General features: G+C 32.7%; 1 long non-coding RNA gene across 1 annotated transcript in view; it reads left to right on the top strand.

Moving 5' to 3' along the window:
• The window catches only part of LOC119872374, a 157,942-nt gene extending 146,484 nt beyond the window's left edge, over positions 1-11,458 (top strand). The window contains exon 3 of the long non-coding RNA XR_005360478.1: positions 11,275-11,458. This is a non-coding gene — a long non-coding RNA (uncharacterized LOC119872374). The remainder of the gene's footprint in view (positions 1-11,274) is intronic.
• The last annotated feature ends 2,978 nt before the right edge of the window (positions 11,459-14,436 follow it).

The following is a 14,436-nucleotide window of genomic DNA, read 5'->3' on the forward strand; positions in this document are numbered from 1 at the left end:
TTTAGCTTGTAGTTAGGGTTTTTTTGTTTCTTTTTTAGTGTCTTTGTCTAGTTTATGTATCACAGTAATGGTGGACTTGTAGAGTATATTTGAAAGCTTTCCCTCTTCTAGTTTTGGATGTTTGAAAAGAATAATTATTAACTCTTCTTGCAAAGTTTTGTGAAACCATATAGTCCTCGACTTTTGTTTATTGGAAGTTTTTTTTTTTTGAATATCAATTCAATTTTGTTACTAGTAATTTGAATGTTAAAACTTTATTTCTTCCTGATTCAGTTTTAGAATTGTATGCATCTAAGAATTAATTTCACTTCTATGTTCAATTGGGTGGCATATTATTTTTTATAGTAGTATTTTATATCCTCTGTATTTCTGTGGTGTATTGTTATCTCTCTTCTTTATATCTGATTTTATTCATTTGGTTCTTCTATCACTCTTTTTTTCTTGATGAGTTTGGTTAAAGATTTATCAATTTTGTTCATTATTCCCCCAAAGAATTAGTTATTGATTTCATTGATTATTTTTTCTTTTCTATTTGATTAGAACATAAATAAATGAAGCTTCTCAAGCTTTGGACTTTGTTCTATTTTTACTTTTTTTAAAAGTGTCAAGCTAGATTGTTGTGTTTTTTTGTGTGTTTTTTTGTTTGTTTGTTTGTTTCTGTTTGTTGAGGTTGCCTGTACAGCTATAAATTTCCATCTTAGAACTGCTTTCATTGGGTCCCAAAGATTTTGGATTATTATATTTTTTTCACTTTCATTTGTTTCCATGTATTCTTTTAGATTTCCTCTTTGATTTCTTCCTTGACCCATTGGTTTTTTAGTAACATGTTGTTTAGCTTCTGTGTGTTTGTTTTTATCTAGTTTCCCCTTGTAATTAATATCTAATTTAATAGCATTGTGCTTGGAAATGATGCTTGATGATTTCCACCTTAAATTTATTGAAACTTGCTTTGTGGCCCGACATGTCTTTTTGTGAGTTCCCTTAACTATTTTTTAGATATAAAAGTTGATCTATCTTTATTGCATGTTTGCTTTTACTCATGAAATTATTTCCTTTGATAATTTTCTCACTTCTGTTTATGGCCTCTTGTTTTCTACAGAAAGACTTCCTTTTAACATTTCTTATTAGGCTAGTTTAGTGGTGATTAACTCAGTTAATTCTTGTTCGTCTTATCTCTCCTTCAATTCTGAATAACTTCACCAAATAAAGTATTATTGATTGCAAGGGTTTTGTTTGTTTGGTTTTGTTTTTCCCCCTCTAGCACTTTGAATGGTGCATGCCACTTTTTTCTGATCTACCATGTTTTTGTTGGAAAATCAGCTAATAGCATAGGGATTTCCCTTGTATAAAACTAGCTGCTTCCCATTTGCTGTTTTTAAAATTCTCTCTTTATCATTTTAATTATTATGCTGTGTGATGTGGATCTTCTTGGGTCCATCTTATTTGGAACTTTCTGTGCTTCCTCAACCTGGATGTCTGTTTCCTTCCCCAGGTTAGGGAAGTTTTCAGCTATTGTTTCTTCAAATGTGTTTTCTGTCTCTCTTGCTCTCTTCCTTTTCTGACACCCCTATAATGTCAATGTTTGTTCTGATATTATCTAAAAGATCTCTTATCTTCTTTTTTTATTATTCTTTGTTCTTTTCAGCTTGGGTACTTTCAATTATCCTGACTTCCAGGTATCCTTCTCTCTATATATTCTATTGATTGTGTTTCCCTGGAGAATCTTTATACAGTCTTCCTTTTGAAACCATCAATGTTATGTTCATTGTATTCTTTATTTTAGTCAATATATATAGTTCTCTCTTGGGTTTGTGATTTTAAGTGCATTGTTCTGCCATTTAAGAGGATACATAAAATCAAAGGGAGAATGCATAGAACCTGATTTTTTTTTTGGTAACTTATCATAAATGGATAGAGGTCAAGCCTGCATGATTTTAACTTATGGATTAAAAATGGTAAAACAGGACAGAAAACTCATAAATAGATCCACACATAATTGGTTAATTTATTTTCAATATAACTGGTCATGTAATTCCATGAGAGAAATCTTTTCATCATATGTTGGAAAATTTGCACATAAAATGTCAAAAGGTAATAATGAACCTTAATTTTTACTTCAAATCGTATGTAACATAACTAAGTGAAAATGGATGATAGTTAAGAATGAAAACACTAAAACTATAAAATATTAAGAATAATTCATATGTTAAATGTTTATGACTTTGAGTTAGGCAATTTATTAGAATAAAACACAAAACACTGAATTAGAAAAAATAGATTGGAAGAACACCATCAAAATTAAAACATTTTACTCTTTAAAAGAGAACTTTGCTAATGAAGAAAATAAGCTATACACCTTAGTTTGCAAAAAATGTCTGGTAAAGGACTTGTTTCCCCCAGAATATATAAAGAATCATTACAAGTCAGTAAGAAGACAAGACACTCAGTAATAGCAAGTAAGAATGAAATTGAACAAAAACTTCTTCAAATAAGATATGGAGCTAATAAATTACAACATAAATAGATGCTCAGTACCATAAATCATTAAAGAAATGCAAATGAACACAACAGTGCAATGTCCCTACATCCCTTTTAGAATGATTTTAAATTAAAAAGATTGAAGATACTAAAATGCTGTTGAGGATGTGGAATAATTGGAACTCTCACCCATTTCTAGTAGCAATGTAAATGACATAGCAACTTTGGAAAACAATTTGGAAGTTTCTTAAAGTTAAATATAGAATTTACCATTCAGCCCACCGTGTCCACTTTTGGTTTTTATCCAAAAAGGGAAAACCTCTGTATATAGAAACACTTCTGTATAATGCTCACAGTAGCTTTATTCATTAGAACCAAAACTGAAAGCAATTCAAATGAATATCAATGAGACATTTGATAAATAATATTCATTCATCTGAAAATCATTATGTTAAAGCTATAGCTACACATTGTATAATTCTGCTTATATGATTCTATAGAAAAATCAAAAGACAATAACACAAAATGCTAGGGGCAAGAAACAAATGAATGGTTACCAGGGACTATGGGGATGGAGACAATACAGACCATATTAAGAGACAAAAGTTAGCTTGGAAGGTGATCAAAATATTTTGTGTTTATATCACATTAAACTCATAACTGGGTATATTTGTCAAAACTCCCTGAGCTGTATATTTTAAGATCATACTCATCATAATGCATATTTATATATAATTTTAAAATTATGTATTTTCCATAAATCATCAATTGATTTTATAATATCTCTAATTAGTAACAAGTACCCAATATTTTTCTTATGAATCAAGGAAAGATTATGGATTTTTTTTCTTAAATTCTTTTGTTGAAAGAAAATTATATAAGTTAATCAATCAATCTTAAATAATGACTTCTTATAGAGCCATTGTATTTTGTGTTTTTAAAACCTATTTCTACTGAAAAATTCAGGAGTGTGGGAAGGTAAGAACAATGTATTATATAAATTTTGCATTGGCAATAAATATGAAGTTTAGTTTTTCAGATTAAATATGCACATGAGATATATCTGATTGTAGGCCTATGCATTCCTAGAGACTTAGTAGGAAGCCCCTGTACCCGGCAAAGGAATAAAGTACACTTCAATATCAGTCTGACTCGACAGAATTTTCAGAATGCAAGTCTAAAACTCTGTGTTAATTTCCTAATTAACTGGAAACTACCTATTACAGAATTTCTGTGATAAAGACAGTCAAAGCATAATGAGCAAAACAGAAATACTCATATTGTTAAAATTCAAGAAATTGCAATGCTCAATGGAAAAAAAATTAAAATGCTAAATAAATATAAAGAAACATTTTGGAAGATATAAACTGTTTTTATTTTGAATTTGCAACTCATTTTGTCTGCATCAATTCTCTAAAACATATGCAACTATTTACCTCCTCCACAAATACTTACATTGCCATATGGACAATTTTTAATGCAGTTTCTAGACCATTGGAAAGGACTGGTCCTACTAAAGATGATTGTGTTGCAAAGTCCCTAGGTTTAAATTTAATCAGAGAAGAGTTTTTACTTATAGAATTCTTGTTCCATTTATAAAAAACAAAGTTGCTTTACAAAATAATCTAAAAACTTGGAATACTGGATAAAAATGTATCAAATAAAGAGTACTTACAAAATACCTTCAGAGTTTCGATAAACATGTCTACTATCTCATATTTGATAATGCAGGGTAAATAATACCATCTTAAAATTAAGACTGGGATTAAAAGGGAGGACACTTGGGAAGTTGAGGAGCCTGAAGAATATGATAAAACCATATTTTAAAATACTTCTTGTTTTACTCAAAATTAGTTTGGAATCCTCATCAGTATAGTCAGAGGAAAAAAAATTATTCTGCCTATAGCTCTGAGATTAAAAAGAGATCTGCTGAAGAAGAAATAATGAATTTATCCTCTACATTCATTTTGTGGTACAGAAGACACATTACTCTACATTATGCTTATATTAGACTTAAATAAATTTCATTATGAAAACAAGATTAGAAGAGAGCTTTGTAATTTAAAAACATACATTACTTATATGAATTTTTATAATAAAACACTTTCAGGATGATAATGTTTCTATGCTTTTAGATAATTAAATATCAAAGTGCATAGAAGTAGTTTTTAGTCTGATTTTGTAAGTTTAAATCAAGCAGATTTGGAATTCAATCCCCAAAACATCTGTAATTTATTCTGTTTACAATACTTGGAACTGATTGCCTCTATTTGGAGTTGGTGTGCAAATGTTTGTTAAATGTGAAAATGAAAATGACAAGTGTGCAGCTTGGAGTAGTGAGCGCTCTGATTTCACATTAACTGGTAAGGTGTACCCTTATCAAATCAAAGACCATCAGAAAAAGATTAAAAGAAATACAATTCCTACTGGATTAATTTTTCACTCAGTCATAATGAAACAATTCATTTATTTAAATGTAGTAGTTCTACCGCAATCTTTTTTTTTTTTTTTGCCAACCACTATGATAATGTATAACTTCATAAAGCAAAAATCACGTGAGTCAAACCAACATGGGTATTCCTCTTCCTGCACATGACTGCCCATTACTCTTTGAATGCAGAATTACTTTGACATAAATATAGTAAACCTTCTCTTCATTTTTCTTATAGCCCTCCAGAGTAAAACTAATGCATCCTGCTAGATCCAATTTAATACCAAAGCGGAATTATTTCTTGCTTAAAAATGCTACCTTAAATCCTGTGAGCCTATCAATTTCTTAAGTAATTCCTTGGAGTAATTTTCTATTAAAACTATTAGTTAATATAGATAGAAAACTAAGAGGTAATTTAAAAAATGTTTTTGCAGAACTCTAGACTATTGAGAAGTTATGTCAGGGGAAAAAAAAAAGATGTGGTTAAATATGGTATCCTCCTGACTATTCACCAGAAGCTTCATAATAATTTGATTAACTTTAAGGGTTTCTGAGTCATGAAAAGGACTATGTAAATGTATAGACACATAGAAAAATCTGTTTTAAAAGATAACTTATTTACAAATAGAAATTTATAAATCTAATATAGAGGAAAATGCCCATGTGTTTTTTTTTCTGTGATGGGCTAAGCAGTATAATTTATCTTTATAATCCGAGTGATGGGCTAAACAGTATAATTTATATTTATTTGTATAGTTATATTAGATTTCCTTATTTGAAAATGTTTTGGCAGAAAATCAGATTACATTTCAGTCAAACTTACACAAACATGTAGTCTAAAACAACTGTTTAATATTCTTATTCTGACAAGATTAAATAAGTCTACTATAGCCTATCTTTCCTACTGATCACAACTAAAAATTCTGAAAAAAATACAAAAAGCAGGGGATTCTGAAAAGATGATGGAATAGAAGGCACCAGGAATCTGTTTTTCCATCTAAACCATTACACTGCCAGAATCTGCCTCTAGGAACTATTTGGTAACTCTGGGATCTACTGAAGGCTTCTGCTTTACAGGGGGAGGCATGGAAGGTGAGTTCTCTCCATATTAGCTCTTAGCCTAGGGGTAGCTACCCTTCTCCAACCTACGGTGCTATAGCAGGCAGCAGGGCACTTGTTCTCCAACAGCTAACACACAGCAGTAACAAGAGTTGGTTAAAAATAAAAATAAAAAAATAAGAATTTATATTCCAAACATCTGAGATCAGAGCTTTGATTTCTGTTTCTGATCACAAAGATGCAAACGAGGCATCAGTGGCCAGGGGTGCACCCTTCCCTCCACTGTTGCAAGCCTCTCTCTCTGGCTAAAATAATTTTCACATCATTTAAAGGGCTTAGTGCCCTTGATCCCCATTCCCTATATTTTTTTCTATTTTTTTTTTATTTTGAGGGGAGCCAGGCATTAAAGATTAGGATATTTAAAAGGAATTGCATAAATAAGGAAAATTAGAAAGTAACCATGCATGTCCAGGGAGAGGGGTGGGCTTAGAAGAGACCTAAGAATGCCTTATATTTATGTTTATACCTCAGCTGATCCTTAGTACAGAGATAGCCTACAAAATGTAAAAACAGTAACAAAAATATTGCAAGCCCCATTGAAGGGAAAGAACGTGATTTTGAGAGTTAACACATTTTAGATACAAATTCTAGTTTTCAACAAATTTTACGGTATCCAAAGAAATAGGAAAATATGGACTATTCAAAGGAATAAAAAACAAAACTGTCCCTGAAAAAGATTTAATGAGATCTATAATACAAAGATTTTAAAGTAACTGCCCTAAAAATGCTCAACGAGTTAAATGAAGATTAATTTTTTTAAAAACCTAAAATTTAAAATTAAATTTTTTGCAAAATTAAAGTTTGCAAAAAGCAACAAAATTATCTTTAAAAAATGGAAATATCAAAAAAAAGAGAACCTGAAAACAAAAATTCTAGGCCTGAAAAATGTAATAACTGAAATAAAAAAAAAATCACTGAGATTTCAAAGACCAATTGTCCATGGAGAAGAAATAATTATGGCACTTGAATGTAGAACAATGAAAATTATTTAGTATAAGAACCAAAAAAGATTGAAAAGTAACTGGAGCCTAAGGAGTTTGTTGGGACAACATCAAATGGTTAAATATGCATTGCAGGAGTCCCAAAAGGAAAAGAGCAAAAGGTGCCAACAAAATATTTGAAGAAATAGTGGCTGAAAACATCCTAGTTTTGATGGAAGACATGAATATAAACATCAGAGAAACTCAGCAAACCTAAATGGGATAACTCAAAGAGATCCAAACCTAGACATGTTAATTGAACTTGAGAAATTCAGATAAAATCTTGCAAATAGCAAGAGAAAAGTGACTCATCACATCTAAGGAGTCTTCAAAAGATTATCAGCATATTTCTTATTGAAAACATTGGAAGCCAGACAGCAATGAACCAGTATATTCAAAATGTTAAAAGGGAAAAAAAAAATGTTAACCAAAAATCCTGTGTCCAACAAAAATGTCCATTAAAAGGGAGAACATAAAATTCTGATAAATAGAAGGTGAGAGTTGGTTACCACTAGATTTTCTATATAAAAAAATGCTCAAAAGAGTCCTGTTGGGTAAAATGAGAGGACACTAGACCATAACTTGAAGTCATTTAAAGAAATGTCTCAAAAATTGAAACATACACGAAATGAAGTCCATAAAAGACATAAAATAGTAATATTGCAATATTACTTTTTAACCATTTTGTATATGATTTCAGGGACTAATTCAGTTAAATATTGATACAATATTTGGTATAACTTTGATTTATAACTAAGTCATTTCCTACATAATTTGAAAGAATATTTTTAAAAATACTACCTTGTTTTAGGACACTCAATATCTAAAGACATAATTTTGTGATATCAACAGTTATTGGATACAGTTTTAAATGAGTAGTGGTTTTGTATGTTATTGAAGTTAAGATGGTAATAAATCAGTGTATTATAACTTTAGAATATTAACAGTAGTCTTCAGGAAAATCTCCCCAAATAGTTGTAGAATATACACACAAGGAAATTAGGAAGTATTTAAACATTTCACTATAAAAAGTCAAGCACAAAATACTGTAATATAGGAAGTTAGGGACACAGAGTATAAGGCGCATACAGAAAATGAATAGCAAAATGGCATAAGTTCCCTCTTATTGGTGATTGGGGAGTTTAATCCATTTATATTTAAAGCAATCAAAAGACAGAGGTTGGCAAAATGGATAAAAACATGATCCAATTGTAGGTTATATACAGGAGACTTACTTTAGATCCAAAACAGATAGATTACAAGTGAGAGGATAGAAAATGTTATTCTATGCCAATAGTAGCCAAGAGAGATCAGGAATGGCTATACTAAAGAGTCAAGGACAATAGATAGTAATAAAAGGTTTAACACGGCCTGAAGATTTAATAATTATAAACATTTATATAATAACAGATCAAAACACATCTAGCTAAAATTGACAGAATTTAAGGGAAAAGTAGACAATGTTACAGAAATCATCCAAGACTTTGATAACACACTCTGAATAATCTATATAAACAGAAGATAAGGAAACAGAAGAATTAATACAACAAATCAATTAGATCTAGTAGACAAGTACAGAACACTCTCCATTGTAACAAAAGCACACATTCTTCTCAGGTGCACGAGACATTTTCCAGGGTAGACCATCTGTTGGGCTGTAGATTAACTCTGAAGATCTAAAAAGATATAATACAGAATATCTTCCCAGTTATAATGGGATACAGTTAGAAATCAATACTAGAAAACGGTAAAATCCGAAAATTAGAGAAAACTACATGTACTCTTATATGATCAGTGAGTAAAAGAAAAATCAGAAGGGAAATTAGAAAATACAAGGAGGTAAATGAAAATGAAAGCCCAACACAAAATTTATGAAGCATAGTGAACAAAGTAGTAAGAGGGAAATTTATGGCTATAAATGCTTATAATAAAAATGAAAAATCTTGGATGCCTGGCTGGCTGAGAGTCTGCCTTCAGCCCAGGGTGTGATCCTGGAGACCTGGGATCGAGTCCCACATCGGACTCCCTGTGTGGAGCCTGCTTCTACCTCTGCCTGTGTCTCTGCCCCCCGCCTCCCTCCCTTTCTCATGAATAAATAAAATCTTTAAAAAAAATCTCAAATCAACATCTAACTGTACAAACTAAAGAACTAAGAAAAGAAGTAGAAACTAAGCCCAAAGGTAGTAGAAGGGATATAATAAAGATCAGGGCAGAGATAAACTAGAGAATTAAAAAAATCAAAACTAAAACTTGATTCTTGAAAAGATAACATGTTGAACTTTTGTTACATGGACTAAGATTCAAAGTAAAAACACATGGAAGTGAGGCCATTACTACTGATTATGTAGAAATAAGGATTACAAGAGAGTACTAGGAGTGCTATCCAACATGTTGTATAACTTTCAGAAAATGAACAAGCTTGTGAAAGGACAAACCTGCCAAGGCTAGATCATAGAAAAACTAGAAAAAAAAATCTGGATCTCTGACTGGTTGATCTATATCTACATCTATAATTAGAAGTATTGAATCAGTAATCAAAAATCTCCCAATGAAAAACAGCCTGGACGTGATTGCTTAATTGGTAAATTCTACCAAACATTTAAAAGAAATAACACTAATCCTTCTCAAACTTTTCCAAAATACTTATGAGGGGGAAACACTTCTTCATTTCATTACATGAGGCCTGCAGTATTCTGATAACAAAGCCAAACCAAGGCACTATAAGAATACTATAGACCAATATCCCTTATGAATATTGCTGTGAAATTCCTCAATAGAATTCCAACAAATTCAGTAGCATGTTAAAAGAATTAAACACCAAAACCATGTTGAATTTATTCCTGGGAAGCAAGAGTGGTTCAGTATACAAATATTAGTGTCATACACTAGATTTCAAAATGAAGGAGGGGGAAAACAAGGATTATCTCAATTGGAGAACATGCTTTCATAATAAAACATTCCAACAAACTAGGCATAGAAGGAAACTGCCTTAACATAATGAAAATCCTATAGGACGCCCACAGTAAACATCACAGTAAATAGTAAAAAAACAAAACAAAACAAAACAAAAAAACAAAAAACCTTTTTCTTGAAGGTTGGGAATAAGGTAAGGATGCCTACTTTCACCACTTTTAGTCAACATAGTTTAGCCAGAGAAATCAGCCAAGAAAATTAAATGAAAGGCATCCAAAATGGAAAGGAAGTAAAATTGTCTCTGTGGGGAGTTTATATAATCTTATGTGTTTAAAACTTTGTTACCTACTCCCTCACACACAAATGGTTAAAGCTAAAAGTTGAATTCAGTAAAATAGCAGGATCGAAAGTCAACAGATAACCGGTAGTTGCATTTCTCTACACTAACAATAACCAATCTGAAACGGAAATTAAGAAAGCAATTCCATTTACAATAGCATCAAAAAGAATAAAATACTTACGAATTAACCAGTTTTGTATAATGCAAAACATTACTGAAAGTAGACCTAAATAAATGAAACACATGGTATACATGTGAATAAGATTTTTTTTTATTTTTTTAATTTATTTATGATAGTCACACACACACACACACACAGAGAGAGGAGAGAGAGAGAGAAGCAGGCTCCATGCACCGGGAGCCCGACGTGGGATTCGATCCCGGATCTCCAGGATCGCGCCCTGGGCCAAAGGCAGGCGCCAAACCGCTGCGCCACCCAGGGATCCCATGAATAAGAATTCTTAATTGCTAAGATGTTAGTATTAAACTACATGATACATAGATGTAATGTAACTTACCAGAATCCCAGTGATGTTTTTGTAGGAATAGAAAATCCCATTGAAAAATTCATATGTCCTCTCAGGGCAGCCTAAATAAATAGTTGAAATAATATTTTTAAAAACCTGGAGGACTCCTATTTCCTGATTTCAAAAGTTACTACGAAGCTACAGTAATCAAAATAATGCAATAGTGGCATAAAGACATATGTAGACCAACAGGATAGAAGAACTAGAAATAAACCCTACATACGTGGTCAAATGATTTTCAACAAAGGTACCAATGCCAATCAATCGAGGAAAAGATGGTCTTTTTAATTCTTTATTTAAATTCAGTTTAGTAGTATTATTGGTATTATTAGTTTCCAAGGTAGAATTCAGTGATTCATCAGTTGCACATAACAGTCAGTGTTTGCTATATCAAGTGACCTCCTTAATGCCCATCACTAAGTTAGTCCTTCCCCCACCCCCCTTTCCCTCCAGCAACCTTCAGTGTTTTTTTTTTTTTTTTCCTAGAGTTCAATAGAAAAGATGGACTTCTCAACCAATGAAGCTAAAAAAACTGAATATTCGTATGCAAAAGAAGGAGTTTGGATTCTGACCTAGCACCATATATAAAAATTAACTCAAAATAGATCAAAGACCTAAATGTAAGAGCTGACAATGGGGGATCCCTGGGTGGCTTAGCGGTTTAGTGCCTGCCTTCAGCACAGGGTGTGGTCCTGGAGTCCCGGGATCAAATCCCACATCAGACTCCCTGTATGGAGCCTCCTTCTCTCACTGCCTGTGTCTCTGTCTCTGTCTGTCTCTCTGTTTCTCATGAATAAATAAAATCTTTAAAAAAAAACTAATAAAATGAAAGTCCTAAACATAGTGGAAGAGTTTCATGACATTAGGAATTTATTTCTTGGATATATCACTAAAAGCATAGGTAACAAGAGAAAGGGAAAACTGAAATTTATAAAATTTCAATTAGAAGTTACTATCATTTGGGTAATATAAAAAAATAGTGAAAGGGAATAAAGGGGAAAGGAGAAAAAAATGAGTGGGAAATATCAGAAAGGGAGACAGAACATGAGAGACTCCTAACTCTGAGAAACAAGGGGTGGTGGAAGGGGAGTTGGGCAGGAGGTGGGGGTGACTGGGTGATGGGCACTGAGGGGGGCACTTGATGGGATGAGCACTGGGTGTTATGCTATATGTTTGCAAGTTGAACACCAATAAAAAAGAAAGTTACTATCAACAGAATAAAAAGGCATTCCACAGAATATTTGAGATCATATATCTGATATATTTATCCAGAATATATAAAGAACTGCTAAAACTGAACAAGAAGAAAACAAATAACCTGATTAAAAAGTGAACAAAGAGCTGGAGTAGACATTTTTTCCAAAGAAGATAAGCAAATGGCCAACGACCACCAGAAAATGTATTAAATATGATTAATTCCTAGGGAAACGCAAATCCATACTATGAGATACCACCTCACATCCATTAGGATGGCTAACATAAAACAGAAAATAACAGGTATTGGTGAGGTCCTCCATAGAAACATGCAGCTCTTTATTTATTTTTTTTATTTTTTTATTGGAGTTCAATTTGCCAGCATATAGCATAACACCCAGTGCTCATCCTGCCAAGTGCCCCCCTCAGTGCCCATCACCCAGTCACCCCAACCCCCTGCCCACCTCCCTTTCCACTACCCCTTGTTCATTTCCCAGACTGCTTTGTCACCTCACTGACATTTTCATTCATTTTCTCTCCTTTCCCTTTATTCCCTTTCACTATTATTTATATTCCCCAAATGAATGAGAACATACACTGTTTGTCCTTCTCCGATTGACTTCCTTCACTCAGCATAATACCCTCCAGTTCCATCCACGTCGAAGCAAATGGCGGGTATTTGTCGTATCTAATGGCTGGGGAATATTCCAATGTATACATAGACCACATCTTCTTTATCCATTCATCTTTTGATGGACACCGAGGCTCCTTCCACAGTCTGGCTATTGTGGACATTGCAAAACACGCAGCTCTTTAACGTCTGTTCAACCTTCTGGAATCCTTGTGCATTGTTAGTGGTAATGTGAAATTATATAGCTGCTATGGAAAACAGTATAGCAGTTCTTACAAAAATTAAAAATAATATCACCATATGATCTAGCAATTCTGCTTCTGGGTATATTACCTAAAACTATTGAAAGTGTCTCAAAGAGATGTTTATACACTCAATATTCATAGCAACATTATTCACAATAGCTGAAATGCAGAAACAACCCACGTGTCTATCAATAGATGAATGGATAAAAGGAATATGGCTTATACAAACGATGGAATACTACTCAGTCTTATAAAGAAATTCTGATATATGTCATAAATTGGATGTGCATTGAGGATATTATTTCAAGTGAAGTAATCTAGTCACAAAAACACAAATACTGTGTGATTCCACTTTTCTGAGGTACTTAGAAGGTCAAAATCCTAGAGACAGGAATGGTGGTTTCCATGTTATGGGTATTGGAGGGAATAGAAAGTAATTATTTAATGGATATAGAGTTTTAGTTTTATGAGATGAAAAAGGTTGGACATAGATGCACAATATATTAAATATATTTAATACTTAAGATTATTATGATGGTAAATTTTATGTTATGTGTATTTTACCACAATAAAAAAAGAGCAATTACCTGAGGACTCTTAAAAGTAATTGAAAACATGTGAAGTGTGAAGGGTTTTCAAAACTTGGAAAAGCAATGATCACAAAATTAAATTTCCTTTTTCTCTTGTGGCTTTGCCTCAAAACCTGCCCCCACTCACGTTGCTTCTTGGTAAAGTAGCAGTGTGTGGGTAAACTTTAACACAAATAAACAAGAAAAGAAAAAAAATGGCCCCTATAGAGAAGGGACTGTGGAGGAATTCCCAGGGAAAGTGCTGAAAAGGAGATCTTTTAATTCTGTATATAAGGGACCCCTGGGTGGCCCAGTGGTTGAGCATCGGCCTTTGCTTAGGGCCTGATCCCAGGTCCGAATCCAGTCCCACATCGGGCTCCCCACAGGGAGCTTGCTTCTCCCCCTGCCTGTGTCTCTGCCTCTTTCTCTCTGTGTCTCTCATGAATAAAAATCTTTTTTAAAAAATGATTCTGTGTAAATCTACACGTCTTTTCTTGGGCTTATATCTGAGATACACCTGTGTGACCCAAAATATCCTAGGAAAGATTTTGAGAAATGAACTAAAATCTGTGCCCCTGCCTGAGTCTCAGACTAACACTTCAGCAGCACGTGAACTGAATGTAACCAAAGCAGCACATAAAGGCTTCAAAAACTGAACTGAGATTAGATCTAATTCTCATAGAAGTTGAGGGAAAACCTGCAAAATGAATCTAATCATGCAGATTTCCTACTAAAATAAATAAAAACCAAAAATCATCATCCTAGTTCGTAAGATTATAATAAAATCCAGAATCTAAAAAATGGCATTTAAAGTGTCTAGAATACAATCCAAGTTTTCATCGCACAAAAATAGCCAGGAAAATATGATCAGTTTTCCCGTAAAATAACAGCAGATGCTAACCCTGAGATGATTCAAATGTTAGAATTATCGCACAAATACTTTAAAGCATTTATTATAACCATGACTCATTAGGTAAAGTTTATGTACTTGAAATAAATAGAACAATAC

Source organism: Canis lupus, chromosome 6 (genome assembly GCF_011100685.1).
Source record: "Canis lupus familiaris isolate Mischka breed German Shepherd chromosome 6, alternate assembly UU_Cfam_GSD_1.0, whole genome shotgun sequence".
Classification (NCBI taxonomy): Eukaryota; Metazoa; Chordata; class Mammalia; order Carnivora; family Canidae; genus Canis; species Canis lupus.